This window comes from Hylobates moloch, unplaced genomic scaffold (genome assembly GCF_009828535.3).
Source record: "Hylobates moloch isolate HMO894 unplaced genomic scaffold, HMol_V3 SCAFFOLD_1, whole genome shotgun sequence".
Classification (NCBI taxonomy): domain Eukaryota; kingdom Metazoa; phylum Chordata; class Mammalia; order Primates; family Hylobatidae; genus Hylobates; species Hylobates moloch.
In genome coordinates, this window is record NW_026652276.1 from 69,572,974 (window position 1) to 69,590,708 (window position 17,735).

The 17,735-nt window shown below is 39.4% G+C and overlaps 1 protein-coding gene across 5 annotated transcripts in view; it reads right to left on the minus strand.

The window, feature by feature from the left end:
* The window catches only part of RAPGEF4 (Rap guanine nucleotide exchange factor 4), a 333,867-nt gene that overhangs the window by 183,368 nt on the left and 132,764 nt on the right, over positions 1–17,735 (minus strand). Inside the window, exon 1 of one of the 5 annotated variants that reach the window (XM_032755353.2) lies at positions 15,377–15,761. The exons of the other annotated variants lie outside the window; for them this stretch is intronic. The gene's annotated coding sequence lies outside the window, so the exon portion shown is untranslated. Of the gene's footprint in view, positions 1–15,376; positions 15,762–17,735 lie in introns of those variants that run through there. 5 annotated transcript variants of the gene reach the window in all.

Genomic DNA, 17,735 nt, shown 5'->3' on the forward strand with positions numbered 1-17,735 from the left:
CTATTCACAATAGCAAAGACTTGGAACCAACACAAATGTCCAACAACAATAGACTGGATTAAGAAAATGTGGCACATATACACCATGGAATATTATGCAGCCATAAAAAATGATGAGTTCATGTCCTTTGTAGGGACATGGATGAAACTGGAAACCATCATTCTCAGTAAACTATCGCAAGGACAAAAAACCAAATACCGCATGTTCTCACTCATAGGTGGGAATTGAACAATGAGAACTCACGGACACAGGAAGGGGAACATCACACTCCGGGGACTGTTGTGGGGTGGGGAGAGGGAGGAGGGACAGCATTAGGAGATATACCTAATGCTAAATGATGAGTTAATGGGTGCAGCAAACCAACATGGCACATGGATACATAGGTAACAAACCTGCACATTGTGCACATGTACCCTAAAACCTAAAGTATAATAATAAAAAAAAATTAAAAAAAAAAAAGTCAGGAAACACCAGGTGCTGGAGAGGATGTGGAGAAATAGGAACACTTTTACACTGTTGGTGGGACTGTAAACTGGTTCAACCATTGTGGAAGACAGTGTGGCGATTCCTCGGGGATCTAGAACTAGAAATACCATTTGACCCAGCCATCCCATTACTGGGTATATACTCAAAGGTTTATAAATCATGCTGTTATAAAGACACATGCACATGTATGTTTATTGCAGCACTATTCACAATAGCAAAGACCTGGAACCAACCCAAATCTCCAACAATGATAGACTGGATTAAGAAAATGTGGCACATATACACCATGGAATACTACATAGCCATAAAAAGGGATGAGTTCATGTCGTTTGTAGGGACATGGATGAAGCTGGAAACCCTCATCCTCAGCAAACTATCGCAAGGACAAGAAACCAAACATCGCATGCTCTCACTCATAGGCGGGAACTGAACAATGAGAACACTTGGACACAGGAAGGGGAACATTACACACCGGGGCCTGTCGTGGGGTGGGGGGAGGGGGGAGAGATGGCATTAGGAGATATACCTAATGTAAATGACGAGTTAATGGGTGCAGCACACCAACATGGCACATGTATACATATGTAACAAACCTGCACATTGTGCACATGTATCCTAGAACTTAAAGTACAATAAAAAAAATACACGTGTGCGTGTCTTTATAGGAGAATGATTTATAATCCTTTGGGTATATACCCAGTAATGGGATTGCTGGGTCAAATGGTATTTCTGGTTCTAGATCCTTGAGGAATTACCACACTGTCTTCCACAATGGTTGAACTAATTTATACTCCCACCAACAGTGTAAAAGTGTTCCTATTTCTCCACATCCTCTCCAGCATCTGTTGTGTCCTGATTTTCTAATGATTGCCATTCTAACTGGCGTGAGACGGTATCTCATTGTGGTTTTGATTTGCAGTTCTCTAATGACCAGTGGTGATGAGCTTTGTTTTCATATGTTTGTTGGCCGCATAAATGTCTTCTTTTGAGAAGTGCCTGTTCATATCCTTTGCCCACTTTTTGATGAAGTTGTTTGTTTTCTTCTTGTAAATTTGTTTGAGATCTTTGTAGATTCTGAATATTAGCCCTTTATCAGATGGATAGATTGAAAAAATTTTCTCCTTTTCCTTAGTCTTTTCACTCTGATGATATTCCTTTTGCTGTGCAGAAGCTCTTTAGTTTAATTAGAACCCATTTGTCAGTTTTGGCTTTTGTTGCCATTGCTTTCGGTGTTTTAGTCATGAAGTTTTTGTCCATGCCTATGTCCTGATAAACTCATTTCTTTAAAGTTAATGGCAGCAACAAGGAAATCTTTACCTAAATCATTGCATTTGTACATATCTCTAGTTTGTGCTAAATGATTATGAGTTATTGTTGAATTAGGAAAGAGGGTAGCAGCTGAAGGACCAAGGAGGAAAGACCTGGAGTTGCTCTTGTATCCTTTGTAAGATATACAATCTAAAGACTATGCCAAGGTTGTAATATGGATGACAGTTAAAATGTCTTGGCTTTCAAAGTATTCTCTAATACATTAACTTTCATTTTATTGTAATCTTAATTGTACATGGATACTATACATAGCAGCATCCCTCTGAACAAGGTTCCCTGAGAAACATGAGAACATTTCCAGACAAGATGTAAAACTGGATGAATCTTGAGAAAGGTTCTTAGGAGTCTCCCGGTGCCTAGTCTTGAATATCAGCCATCTCTGCTTTGTCTGGCTGTATTGAGAATGCAATTATAGACACATTGTATTCACTGTGAGAAAATTATTGGACTTTGTATTCAATGATTTACACTCTGTCCTCCAAAGTTGCATCTTCAATTAAGGAGTCTGATTCCCTCTCCTAAGCTGGTGGCATGTTATAACAATCAATTGCATTTGACTAATGCACCCAAGTAAGGGGTATTCAATAAATGGTTCCAGTCAGTCTGAACTGTTCATAGACATAGAAAGCCTGAAGTGAGAGGAGATTTGTCACACTACTACCTCTTGTGAAGCTGGAAGGAAAAGCAGGAATCTGCTGGTATTAGTCCATTCTCTCACTGCTATAAAGAACTATCTGAGACTGGGTAATTTATGAAGAAAATAAGTTTAATAGACTCACAGTTCCATAGGCTGTACAGGAAACATGGCTAGGAGGCCTTGGGAAACTTACAATCAAGGAGAAAGGTGAAGGGCAAGCAGGCATGTCTCACCATGGTGGAGCAGGAAAGAGAGAGAGGGAGCGAGGGGGGAAGTGCCAAATATTTTTAAACCATCAGATCTCATGAGAACTCACTCACCATCACGAGAACAGCAAGGGAGAAATCCGCCCCCATGATCCAATCGCCTCCCACTAGGCCCTTCCCCCAACAAATAGGGATTACAATTCAACATGAGATTTGGGTAGGGACACAGGGCCAAACCACGTCACTGTTCAACTTTTCATCTTCTCAGATGAGATTTCAAAAACACAACATACAACTACCCTGGGCTTGGCAACTAGCAGACTACCCAGTTGGATTGAAGGATGCCTTATCCTAAAAGTTGTAAATTATGAAAATAGGCATAACAATGCTGCAAAGATTATTCACCAGGAGTCAGTCGTCTATTTTAAAGAGGAATAATAGTACGTCACAGATAAGCCTCTGAAGAGTTTTGTTAACCAGTGCTAAAAGAACTAGTAAAGAACCATTAACAACTAACAAATGCATTTGATAGAAACAACAAGGTTGAAACAATACAATATACACCTTAAAGAAAAATAGCTCCAGAGAATAAAGCAAATTTGAAAACCGAAGTATGATTTAGAAACTAAATATAGGTCTTTCAATTATCCAGTTTTCTCAGAAAGTAGGTTTGTTTTTAGATATGCTATTATCTCTTAATCCCACATCAAAGGCAGATGATACATCATGGGAAGGATGCTGGACCTAGCATCAGACTTGAAGCTGGGCACAGCTACTTCCTTGCTGTGTGACTCCAAGCAAGTTGGTTAACTTCTCTGATCCTCAGTTTTGTTATTCATAAAATTAGAAACAGGAAAATAACCAACTGCCACCCAGAACTACTGGGAGGATTAAATAGCCATGTAAAAGTGAATTGGAAAGTGTCTTGAAAATAGCAGCTTCTCAATGCATTTTTTTTTAATCTGAAGGACTTACCCTAATTTAATATATACTTCCTTTGGCTGGTCATTTGCTTATTTCGATAATGCTGTCATCTCAAAATACTGTTGTAACTCTTTTAGAATTACCTTCAATGCAAAAAAAAAAAAGTCTGCATTTTTTGGTCAAAATAGATAATATCCCTTTTAGTGAGGTCTATGAAATGGGAAACTTATTTCCATTTTACAACTGAAGGCCCTGGCAAAGAGAGGTTAAGTGATTTACTCAACGATATAAAATGTGTCAGAGGCTGAGATAAATCATCCAGATTTTGTGCCTTGCCCTCCACTACCCTCTATCTAACCTTGGGCTCTGTGAGGCATTTCGGTGAGTTCTTGAAAGGAAATCTCCTATGATTGTCACATATCCCTTGAGTCAGCTTTCTCACTGCAGAAAGCAGGCTGATACCAATCAAAACACTCTGCCAAGGGCCTCCACACCTCAAAAATCAGTGCAAGTCTAAGGCAAGCTAATTCAGAAGTTTTCCCTTTGAGCAACACACTAAATCCATTCCGAATTCACCCGAACAAGAAAGCCTCGTGCCTCTAGTTCCTGCCTGATTAGCAGGATTTCCGATATGATACAGTCTAGTTTGATAATGATGGAACAACTCTATGGGGAGAAGAAACTGACTCTTTTTTTCCCCTAGAAAATATAGGTCTCGGAATTAAAAGCAGTGGACCACTGGAAAAGCCACATTTAAACAGACTATCTGAGACTTATGGCAGGCAAGTGTTGTTTATTTTTCTTAATTCTAATAGAAATAAATGTACAAGTTTTATACCAAATTTAGAATTGAGTTAGAGGTGCTATACCTCTTTTCACAACATTTCAAAAGTTTTAATCAAAGCCAAACTATTCCCAAGCTACCGATTCTCCTAGCAAAATCCATAGTCTGTATTTAGTTATACAGCTCTGCATAGGAATTTTAATAAATTTAAATCTCAATTTATAGATAGGAAAAAATTATAAAGTCATATTTGAAATAGGAAACAAGCATAAAGATAAGTAATCTCACCTGGCTATATCCATGCACACAGCAGCATATCTCTCATGATAGTCATGGTTAAACTGAAACATCCCACCGTGACTGAAGCCATTACCACCTATAATTAATTCCATGGGTTCCAGAACTTTGGTACTGAAGCCATAGCCCCAGTCTGGGGTTTATCTGCAAGGCTGTGGCTTCTCAAAACCAGGAATAGGAAAACAAATCCTGATATAAACTGACACAGGCCACAGCTACTTAAGAGGGATAAAAAGCTTAAAGATTGAGCTGGCATTTTTTCCCTCTCTCATGAAGCATAAAGGTCTCCACAAGTTTAGTTGGGTCCTCATTCAAAAAAGACATGATGGATAGCTTCTCAGAACTGGGAACTGGCCTCCAAGATATATATCATAGATAGAATAGAATAGAACAGAATAGAATTAGATTGATTGATTGGCTGATCATATGCATATATACGTAATACAGTATAGTGTACCGGGTCATGATGTGAAATGTATTCCTACTATGGGTTACAATAAAAGAGCCTTAAAAAGTAGTGCAACAGGGACACCCTATCTCCCCCTAATTGGGTAAGCTGCAGGTGAAAGCAGCAGTATCCACACAGTGGTAACAGCAGAGGGAAGCGAGTTAATAGGAAGGCAGCGGGACTTAGGAATGAGGAGATGACTCAGGGGTGCTGCAGCACACCCACGTTACCAGTTTGTCAGGATTGCTCCTAGTTTGAAATGCCCACTCCCTGGGAGTGGAGTTCACCCATAGGATGTCCCCAGCTATTAAGCACCTATGACTTCCAGTGCATTTGTGTCCATGAAGGATGTCAATAATAGTATCTGCAGCCCATATGAAAAGACATTTTACCTCTACATTTTATATTTTACATTGTCTGAGCTCAGATTTCTGGACTTCCTTTTAGATATCACATACAATCCCTGCCCTCCAAATGCCTATGTCAGACAGAGCAGATAAACACACATTCAATAACAGAAATATACTTATATTACGGCTGAACATACAAAATCACCATTTTTGTAGGTCAAAAGTAGAGTCAAATATCAGCAATTTTGTATGGTTGTGCATAATAAAAATCATCAAAATGCAGTGAGGGGGTGGATGGCTCAGAGGCTGAGCTGACAAACACCCCCATCCCATAGCCCATACACAGCTACATGGGTGAAACATCTAAATATTAGAAAACAATTTTCCATCTATAGTTCTCAAGACACAAAATTTACCATTAACTCTATGCAAGATGTTGGACTTCCTGTGCTTTCTAATATATAGCATAAAATTACCCACAGGGAAAGGACTTTTAGCAAAGAGATTTTTCAATATTTTAACTTCAGATGTTCAAAATTATTCCTTAAAAAGCACACATTAATTTTTTTAAAAACCCAAAACAATAACACAATAACTAAGAATTTTTTTTTTTTTTTTGAGACGGAGTCTCGCTCTGTCGCCCAGGCTGGAGTGCAGTGGCGCAATCTCAGCTCACTGTAAGCTCCGCCTCCCGGGTTCACGCCATTCTCCTGCCTCAGCCTCTCCGAGTAGCTGGGACTACAGGCGCCTGCCACCACGCCCGGCTAATTTTTTTTGTATTTTTAGTAGAGACGGGGTTTCACCGTGGTCTCGATCTCCTGACCTCGTGATTCACCCACCTCAGCCTCCCAAAGTGCTGGGATTGCAAGCGTGAGCCACCGCACCCGGCCTAATAACTAAGAATTTATCAAGGGCTCTGGTTTGGTTTTTTTCATGATAAACTTTCTATTTTAATAGAGCTGGATAGTTTATGAAGGACTTTCTTGTGTTATCTCATTGAGGTCCCCTAATAACTCCATGAAGTAAGGGTTAGTCTTCACATTTTACAGATAGGGAAATGAATCATTCTGGAGATTCACTTGGAATGGGGGGAAATTCAGTTTTGTTCTTTAATGTGAACTTTGTTTTCAGATCAAATTCTAGTTGGCTCCAGATACCAAAACTACAAACACTTATTGAGAACCTACAAGATGCCAGGCCTACTTTGGGAGGCCAAGGCGGGAGGATGGCTTGAGCCCAGGAATTTGAGATCAGCCTTCTCTCTCTTGCTCCAGCTCTCGCCATGTGACATGCCTGCTCCACCTTCACCATCCACCATGATTGGAAGCTTACTGAGGCCTTCACCAGGAGCAGATGCCAGCACCACGCTTCCTGTACAGGCCGCAGAACTGTGAGCCCAAATAAACCTCATATCTTTACAAATTACCCAGTCTGAGTTATTCTTTCACAGCAATGCAAATGGACTAACACATATGTTCCCCTTTTAGAAGAAGAAAAACTGTAGAAATCCACTTAATTAAGATGAAGCTAGAATTATGATTCTGTCCCCTGAATTAATAAGTACTGTCAGGTTCAGACAGATAGCTGCTTCCATTGTTTGAATTTATCTGCAAGAGACATACCTTTAAAGAGGGCACAGGCACAATTCACAGGAGAGAACTGTACACATGGTTCTTTCCTGCCACTCCTCAATACAAAGATTCCTTCCCCTCTGTCTCCCTTCCCCATTACATTTTCTCTTATTAAAACATAGAATAAAAAAGTAGAGACAGTCTGTGCTATATAAGAGCATGTTATGCAGTCTGCTCTAATTCTACAAAATGAAATATAGGACTCGTACTTTCCAGAAGCATTAGGATGTCAAAACAAATTTAGGGTTCTCTGTGAATTTCAAATGAACCTTGAAGCAAAGGTCTTTCTTTCAGTTAAGTATTATCATTAAGGATATGAGTTGGGTGAATATTGATCAAAAACATTTAATTCATGCTTTTATTATTTCTGAGATTGATTACTGGGATGCTCATTTTGTTAGGTGGTCCAATAATCTCTTCATGTGATTCCAATCTGTTCAAAATGCAATTGCATGCCTGGATAATAAGAGTCCAGCAACTGAAGCATGTCATACCTTCTTCCATTTCTCTGTAATTGACTAATAGTTAAATTTTGGATTAATTTAACTATGACATGATTTGAATTTATGAAATGTTTTACTTTCTTCATCTCTGGAAAGTTCAAATATATTCCATATTCTTCTACAAAAAGTGGCTTTAAAGAAGTTAAAAAGGTAATATAAAAATTTATTTTCCTGATCCAAATCATCAGACTTCTCTGTCACATGAAACTTTTCCAAAATGTAATTAGGCCTCAAAGGTTCAAAATAGTTTCTTAAACATTAACTCCTTTACCTATGTAGATTGGCCTGGATGGACATTAGCTTGTGCCTATTTAATCAGGATGAAATTGGACAAGGCCAATGGATTTAGTTCTTTCTTTCACCACATTTTAATTATGAATGCCCAACAAATAGCCATACCCTCAATCATAAATCCATTTACTCATGAAGTGTTGAAAAATTAGATGGAGTCTTCCAATCATTACCAGTTTCAATGTGAGATAGATACATTTCAGATGATAAGGAATCTGTTCAGATAAGCAAAGGAGTATTCTCTTGGACCTTCACGTTCAAGGGTCAAGAGTCTCTTCTCTTGAATGACTCCTCTCACCAACTCAGTTCCCTTTTCCATTCCTGTGTATGTTAAAATATTTAAAAGTTTGTATCTCATTGCCCCTGTGAGATCATTCAGTTACCCCAAGGACAGTAAAAGAACTGAAGGAAACAAAGAAGCCAACTGCATGTCTAAATAGATTTATTTATCCAAAATACAGACAGTCAAAGGTTTTTTTTATTTTTAATAAACAGTTTTTGGCCGGGTGCAGTGGCTCACACCTGTAATCCCAGCACTTTGGGAGGCTGAGGCGGGTGGATCACCTGAGGTCAGGAGTTCAAGACCAGCCTGGCCAACATGGCAAAACCCCATCTCCATTAAAAATAAAAAGAAGTAGCTGTGTGTGGTGGCGGGCGCCTGTAATCCCAGCTACTAGGGAGACTGAGACACAAGAATCGCTTAACCCGAACCCAGGAAGCAAAGCAGAGGTTGCAGTGAGCCAAGACCACGCCACTGCACTCCAGCCTGGCAGCCTGGCAGCCTGGGTGACGGCAAGACTCTGTCTCAAGAAAAAAAAAAAAGCAGTTTTGAGATAGAAAAGACTTTTGCATTCCAGAATTTTGGCTTAATTAGAGGGACAAATTCTATGAAGTTTACACTATAAACACTAGACTATCGAAGAATGTAAGAAGATTTTAAAGTCTGTATTTCAGTCCCAAAGGAGATCAATACAACAAAATTGGTGGTGGTAGTGACAGAACATGTTTGAGAGAGGTTTTCTGTAACAGAAGGGTAATTCAGCAAATTATTGGTGTGGGCCAGAAAAACAGGCCCACCCTCAGATTGCACCATTCTGGGGTTAAAATCCAAGTTGAGTTTGGAGTTCTGTTCTCCAAGCAGAAGGGATCTGTATCCTGCCTCCCAAAGTGAGGCCTGGGGTGATCTAAGCATGGGAGTCAATAGTATGTATGTATTAACGGAAGCCACAGCAATGAATGGCCATCTCCCCATTTCTCCCAAAGTCAGAAGAGTGCCCCTGAATACGACTTATATTTTAATAGTGTATAAAGGAAGATAAGCCTACAGAGACTAAGGAAAAGGAGAGCACTAAAAGGCTGCAAGAAAATGATATTTCAAGAAGGGAAAGGAATCCACAATGTCAAATGCTATAGAAAAATTAAGGACTGAGGCTCTCTTTCACATTCAGAACAAGCAGGCAGGGGATGACTTCAGCTAGCCAGCTTTCTGTGGAGTGGCTGGGTTAGAATTTTAATCACAGTGGATTGAGGAGTGTCTGGGAAGGGAAGAAATGGATACAACAAATAGACAATTCCATTACAAAGATTGGCTACAAAAGGGGAGATAGAGTAGGCAATGGGGTACAAGGGGAAGATGAAGGTTTTGTTTTGTCTTGTTTTCTTTTAAATTGGAATGGTTGGAGCCCATGTACACTCAGATGAGAGGGATCCACTAGGGATGAAAAGGTGAAAGATATAAGAAATGGAGGAAATTATGCATAAAGTAAGCATCCCAAGAGGATGAGAGTGAATGGGGTCCAGGACACAGGTGAAGGGGTCACGGGAGGAAAAACCTCTTCTATCTTAACCTGAGGGACTAGAAATGGATTTGTACAAATGGACTCTATATATATATGTGTGTGTGTGTATATATATATATATATATATATATATATACATATGTAAAAATATATATACACACACACATATATATGTAATTGCCAGTATTTGCAATGCCTCCCTCCCTTCACTCAGAAAGAGGATAATCTGCTTATTCAACCATCTGTGACTCGTCCTGATGGAGGTAAGAGGAATGGGTGGTGGGGGGAGTGGCCGACACCAAGACAGGCTAGTGTGCTCTACCCATGCAGGAATAAGAGAAGGCAGGCCAGGGTAAGAAGGCAAGGTGGATGAGTGTGGCAGCTGGTGAAGAAACAGAGAAGAGGGCAGAGGGCAAGAAGAAACGAACAGCCACCAGGAGGAGCCAGACTTTGGGGAGAAAGACATGTAAAGACGATTTTTAGGAAATCTAGCTATATATTTTAAGATTAGTGCCCTTTTTGGTCTTGGCTGACTCCTCAAGAAACTTTCAGTAAAGACCTCCTTAGCCTTCCAAAGCTTCCTGGAGTTAGACTTGATTTCACTGTGTTGAACTGTCCACAAGGCAGTTGGTTTTATTTGGACTACGCAGGTAATTATTTATTGGCAGGAAGCTGAAATCTTGCATGGTAAGAGGTGAGGCTGTTTGCAAAAAGTGACCAAGGAGGTGGCTTGGTCAAGGATTTGAGGAGAGTAGAAATCTTCAAATAGGTGTTGGGGAGAAGGGTAGAAATGCATTAGGAGAATATGTAAGGATGACTCAGTTGTGTCGAGGGGTCTAGTGAGGTTGGTGGTGATGGATGTGCCACAGAAGCCATGTGGACAGTGGTGTGGTTCTCTCTGGCAGTGCTCAGCAGCCTGGCTGGAGGCAAGAGAAAGCCTACAACTGGACCGAGGAAGGGTTGGTATTGGTCCTGGTAGGTGACAAGGGCAGGCACAGATCTGCTTCATTCATTTCCAAGTATCCAATACGACAATGTCCAAAGCACAGGAGTCACTCCATAAATCTTTTGGATTTTGTTTTTGTTTGGTTTTTGAGACAGAGTCTAACTCCATGGCCCAGGCTAGAGTACAGTGGCACGATCTAGGCTCACTGCAACCTCTGCCTCCCAGGTTCAAGCAATTCTCCTGGCTCAGCTTCCTGAATAGCTGGGACTACAGTCACATGCCACCATGCCTGGCTAATTTTTGGCATTTTTTGTAGAGACAGGGTTTTGCCATGTTGGCCAGGCTAGTATCGAACTCCTAGCCTCAACTGATCCACCCACCTCGGCCTCCCAAAGTGCAGGGATTACAGGTGTGAGCCGTTGTGCCCGGCCAATAACTCCTTACTGAATGAATGATTGGGAGAACCAATAATATGGACAAGAGGGTGATTGAAATGATAGGCCATGGTATCCAAACTGAACAGGGAAAGAAGCGAAGACAAGGGGGACCTAAATCGGGGGACGTACACTGGAAGTTCCTCAGGTCTACCCAGTCAAGAGCCAAATCCTAGACTCAAGAGACAACTTCTCTGAGGCTGAAGCACCCCCTGGTGGCTGATCCAGGCAGCCATGAAGCCCAATGTTCTTTCCCCTCAAGAGCAAACTGCACACCTTTTTGTGTTCCTCCTTCAATGTCCAGCGCTCCCTTCATTGCCCTTTGACCTCCTTCTCACTCATACTTTAAACCTGCTGTTTTTCCTCTCAACTTCTGCCCCAGCTATCTCAGGTATCTCTCTCATTACCCACCTTTTTCTCTCATCCTCGTTTGTGAAAACAACCCAAATCATGGCAGATATGGGTAAAGGTAGAACCCATGATATGCCTGAAATAAGGACAGGAAAATCCTACTTTTCATAATTAAAGAAGTCAATGTCTCAAAGTCAGTGAAGGCAGACACAAATTTTAAAATAGTCACAGCCCATACATATCATCTTGTAGTTAAACCTGAGCACTAGCATTCAAAATATTTTCTATCCTGGTGATTATTGCTTCTATTATGCTTTAATTATTGCTTACTGCTTATATAGTCATTGCTTAATATTGCTTATATATGCTTTGATTATTAACATGAAAAGTGGTTTTGCTATTAATTTTTATTGCAATTGTATGTGACTTTGACCCTAGGGTGGGTTGGGTAGACTTTTGAAAAGGAGCTTAAATATGTTTACAATATCACTCCTATAAAGGGCTTGCAAATGAACTTGTGGAAGACAACCTTTTTGCCAGTTGGGAGTTTGGTATAATTTTGATTCTTGCTTGAATTTCCTTAAAAATCACAATAAGTTATTTAGGGAGTAACAGTTGCCAAACTTTCTGACAAATCATAATGAATGGTTATGTTCTGAAAGGTTGACTAGCCATCTTTTGGCTCCCATTTCCTCTTTAAAACCCAGCTATTTTGAGAATTTCCATTCCTCATGCTCTTTTTTTCTTCCCAACCCTGACACTATTTGTATCCCCCTCAGTGGCATTTTTTAACTCAGGAAAACTTAAATAAGTTCCAAGATTGCAGAAGAGCCTTATTATTTGATGATTGTGGGTCTTGTCTGGGAAAAACTCCAAACATAGATTTGCCATTTTAAGCAATTCCTTTGAATTCTCATTCTATTGTCAGCAATAGCTCTGTATTATTGGTTTATTATTGATTTTTCCCTTTCCCTTTATATAAGTTAACTAGAGCACTCCAATTTCCTATTCTCTCTTACTTTTCTTAGTTTATAAGTCCCTGAAATATTGTATTGTTTTAGCTTTTTGATTTTTAGAGAACACACACACACACACGCATTAGACTTTGCCATAATCATAAACCCATCATTTGCTCACTCCTCACTATGATTCTTTCTTCTTTGTCACCCTATTTTGATAAAATCTGCTGCCATATTCTGTCATGTTCCCCTTTGAAACATATTTCAGATTCATCCTTTCCCCCTCATTCCCACGGGCACCATAATGTCTCAGGTCATATTCTTATCAAAGGTACTGTTCCACCCTCCTAGCCAGCTTTCCTGCCATCCTACTCAGTCCCCCACCTCCCCTGTGCTCCACTGCACACTCAGTCCACAGGGTAAATGACACTGCTATATCCTGTGAGGGCAGGTACATCTCTTCTCTTAATTTCTGTATGATGAATGTTACTTTCTTCATTTCACAAAGGAGGAAACTGCCTCTCCCAAGAGATTAGGTATTTTGTCCCAAACCACCTAACTTGCAAGTGTTCAAGTCACTAGCCCTCAAATCTGAAGAGGGAGGGTGATCTGTGTTGCAACAGAAAAATTAAGCATCTCCATAACAAGGGTTTAATATTTAATACCTTTAAAGTCAAGGAACTAGACAGACTTGCCGTTACCATATCAAGGGCAATAGTTTTCAAGAGATGGGATTTATAAGAGAAATGTATAAATCCAAGTGTCTGCACTCAAAGAGTTTTTAATCTAGTTGGTTACAGCATGTATCTAGAACATGCTAGATACACAGCAAATGCTAAATAAACACTTGCTGAAGTTGGGACCAGAGAATGGAAGGTGAGCCCTTGCTGCTGTCTCTGCTCAGCTTGCCACTAATTGTACTACTTACTCATAGGATGCTTCTTAATATAAAATGCTCTCTCTGACACTTCCTTCTGACCCAGTCCCAAAGAATATCAGAACAATACACTGTTAAGAAAAAAGGCATGGAGATTACTGGGCTGCCTTCCAAACTGCAGGGGCCGATTTATTTTTTCCTAACTACAAGATAATTATTGCTGGATATTATTATGGGATTTTTCCATATGTCCTTTAGTTAGGACAGTGATGACCCAATGCTGCCTTTTAATGTACTCTGATCTCCTGCCAGCTTACCTCATTCTACCACTTTGTTTTTGGTTTTTATTTTTGTGATTATTCAAACTTCCCATCGCCTAATCAATACCTCATTTGGCCATTGCCGCTGTTGACAACACACTTTGACAAAGACTCTTTGAAAAGGGTCTTTTTTGCTGGCAGTGGGCTCATTTAAAGCAAGTTCTTGCTACGTGCATCATTTTGGCAAACAAGGACAAGTTCAAGGAAATTAGAGGCCAAACTTGACAGAGCACTGGGTGCAGCTGCTGGCCCAGCTGTGCAGTGATTCTCAACTGGTCCATTACCTCCAAAACTCAACTATTCAGCACAGCTTCCCTAGTCCAGCACTCCTGTCGGTCTAATATATTTGGCAACAGCCATTATTTCAGAAATGAATGCTCATGTGTATTTATAGCAAATCACATGCCTGCTCTATCAACAATTAAACAGATTAAGATTCAGCAGACATATTCCTCTAATTAGGACAAGATGGAAGACATAGTGTATAGAACCCTGCAGTTTGGTCAAGGTTTATTCTTTCCTAACAAGACTGCCATACTACATTTCATCAGTCAAACACCTAGGCTCAGCAGGGACACCATCTTCCTGGTATAGCATTCACTTCCTGTGTCTGCCCCATGGAATTTTCGGTCAGGGGATTCTATTTGCAACTGGCACTTCAAGATACCCCCTTTTCCCTCCCTCTAACCACACTATAGGATCAATAGACTGTTTTAAGGCTTGTTTTGAAATAGCATGTGGACAGCATCATGTGGTCACTAATTTCATTCAGTTGTACCCTTCCCCTGAGCCTCAGTGTATGCTGTATGCTCACACTTAAGTAGTGTCTCCTCTGAACAAAAGCCTGATCACACTGTCTGGGCCATAAATTCCATCTTGCTTCGCTCTTGCCCATGCATTATTTAAGCAATCTTCTTGGTGAGCCGGCATGAGAATTTCCCTCAGAGCAACAATCAGCAGGCGCTTTAAGCCCTGTTCTAACGGGAAATGTAGGATATCTCAGAGAGTTCCACCCATTCATAGTCTCGATAATGAAATATGATAATCTAATTTGGTAAAAATAAACTGTGAAATCAGAGATTTGAGGCAAAAACTTTAAAGATGCAATTCAGACTAGCAATCAATGCTCATTCAGTTTCTGTACCATCTCAGCTTTCTCCTTGTGCAGATGCTTAAGTGATGCTAAATTAAATAATTGACAAATTTTTAAAACTGCTGAAAATTACCATCTGTACTTAATTTTGGAATATAAAAAGGTCCATAGAAAACACCCTTTATGATTATTTTGTCTAATAACAGATATGAAACAATACAAACATCCCAGTCATAAAATATAATGCGTTTCTAGCAGGCTGGCTTTACATATTTAAACATAGTTTTTCAAAACAAAAGACCACAGGAGGAGTGAAATGCTGGGTGACAAATACATTTTTTAAAAAAACAATTGCCAAATAACTGAGTTTTTCATTTCAAATCTACTCCTCCAACCCTTCACTTCCCCGTAAAACAAAACCCAAAAAAAAAAAAAAAAAAAAAACCCAAATAAACAAAACTCACCCACAGGCTTCCTGCAGACAGTTATGACAACCATTACTTTTTTTACATTTCTCTCCTGGATAAACACTGGGTTAAACGGTTCTCTGTTAAGAACTTTATTAGGTTGATATTACATTTATATAAAATGAAGTCTACTACTGTAAATAAACATGCTTGAGGCTTCCATGAAAACACAGAGAAGAGAAACAAGCTCCCTGTATATGTGAACACACTGCTAAATACATGGATAAAACAAGCTGAAACTTACACCAGACACTTCTCCCAGGTCCACCACGGCAGGAGCCCTAGGGGTACATTCTAGTTTTTTTTAAATCCATGTTCTCCTCTTCTCACTGACGGGACTACTCAGGCACATGGTCAAGTTGCAATCAGCTTCTCCCTTAGTGATGTATGAGAGCTGGACTGATTTGTCTTGGCTTTTCTGCAGCATATTAGCACTAATGTTTCTGCGTATGCATCCTACCTTTCTTTAGCCGTAGCCTCGGCTTTATCATTGGTAATCTAAATTAAAGAGCCAGTGAACAGAGCAGGGTTGTTGTCCCCCACCCCTCCCTGTTTTCCATGAAACAATTGCCAGGCAGTCACTCCCGGACAAGGATTCCACTGTTTATTCTACCGAGCCTCCTCTTCAATATTCCATTGAGACTGGAAGTCAGAGTCGCAAAAGGATAGGTCCAGCGAGACTGTCTTAGTTCAAAGGTACATTTATGATTTATGCTCGAAAACAGTAGATGGCCTCAGGAAATACTAGAGAGAGCTGTCATTTACCAGTTTTTCAGCCCAGAATTCAGAATCAACACTATTTATAAAAACAGAGCAACTTGATACTTCACCTTACTGCCCAGGGTGCACTTTACCTTCAGGGTACTCTTTCTGAGAAATCTCTTCCTTTTTCCACCAATATTTGTTTTATACACACATGCTTAAATGTTTATTTTAATGAGCTATATTGAGTGCTATGACTTAGCAAGTTCCATACAAGAAGCATAAAATGCTATAAAAATTTGGGGAGATCCATCAAACAAATCATTATTAACCTTGTTGCAACCTGCTATCAACAAACAGCAGCTGAAGCAGGAGCTAAAGGCTGTATTTAATTCATGAGCTGTCAATTCCTTTCTTTAAAACATGTTTAAAATTTTCTCAACCTCCACAAATGTTTGGGAAGAGGAAATATATCAGAGTACATTTTCATATGAAAGTTTTTAATCTCTTGAAAATGTTGCTGCCTTAGCAGCATCTCAATGCTTTTTAAACTCAGATTTACAATGATTACTGAAGTAATATTAGGTTTATTTTCTCATTTTATTCAGCAAGACTTTTAAACAACTTTTAAGCAACAGAATTTGGTGGATAACAAAGCATACCAAGTTTCATCTCTATTTTTGTGTATTTTGTTACGGGAATACATGATCGTTTTCATAATTTTAAACATGTTATTGCATTTTAAATTTTGCTTATTAAAATTAACAAATTTAACCCATTTTCATGTAGGCATAAAATACAGACTTGTCATTTTTAATAGCTTTATATATTCATTTCCCTAATCCTTGATATCTACATTTCTTCAATTTTTCATTATAAAATAAAATGTCTCATCAGAAATGCTAAATACTCACATTTCAGGTTCTTCCCCAACCGCGCCCCCCAAAAACAGAAAAAGGCAATCTCAAACTTTATGCTTCTCAGCGTTTTTCAGAATTTCAGTCAGGAGAACAAACTTGAGAGGGCTGGTTAGAGACTATTCAGGGTATCATTTCTTCTTAGATTATATCACTTGGGTAAACTTTAAAAACATATATTGATTTCTATGCTCTAAAACTTGGTTATACTTAACTGTTCCACAAACATCCAGAGAGATTATTTTAAAAATTTAAATCTGGGCTTGTCACTCGGCTGCTTAAAACTCTGCATAGCTTCCCATTACTCTTAGGATGAAAGCCAAAATCTTTATCATGGCCTTCAATGACTCAGTTTTATTTCACTGGGAAGATAAGCCCACCTTCCCAGAAATGACTGGCTGGCATTCAGAACCATCAATCAATCAAGTATTGAGTCCCTGCTCTTTATGGGCCGGTCACTGGAGTATGGTATCTGAGCAGTGGTTTGGGATGCTGAGAGAATTCCAGGAGCACATACACAGGCCTTCTCCTTCAGTTTGAAAGTAACATACATGAACAAGATTTCACTACTCTACAAATCAGCTTATGAACTATGACAAAATCAAAAAGAGCAAGCCAGACTTTAAAAATACATCATAAAGATAAAATCAAGGGGTAAGAGGAATAAGATGAAATAAATAATTTGATTAATGTTAATTCAAACTGACTTAGGCTAGATGAGAAAAAGGGAAACAGTCAAGAAGGAGCATAAACTCAAAAACAAGAATTGCTCAAGCCTGGTCTTGTTGTTAGGCTTTGAAAGTCATGACTCACATCAGCTAAATTACATTTTTAAAAGTTTGCTATTTATCCATAACTGTGGTTCCGAGTGTTTTCAACAAATAACTCATATATGTTCATTACATTACTGTGGATATTACCTTCCTCTAAAAGTTCTCTTTATTTTAGTCACTAAAAGAATCACATAATAAACTTCACCAGTTT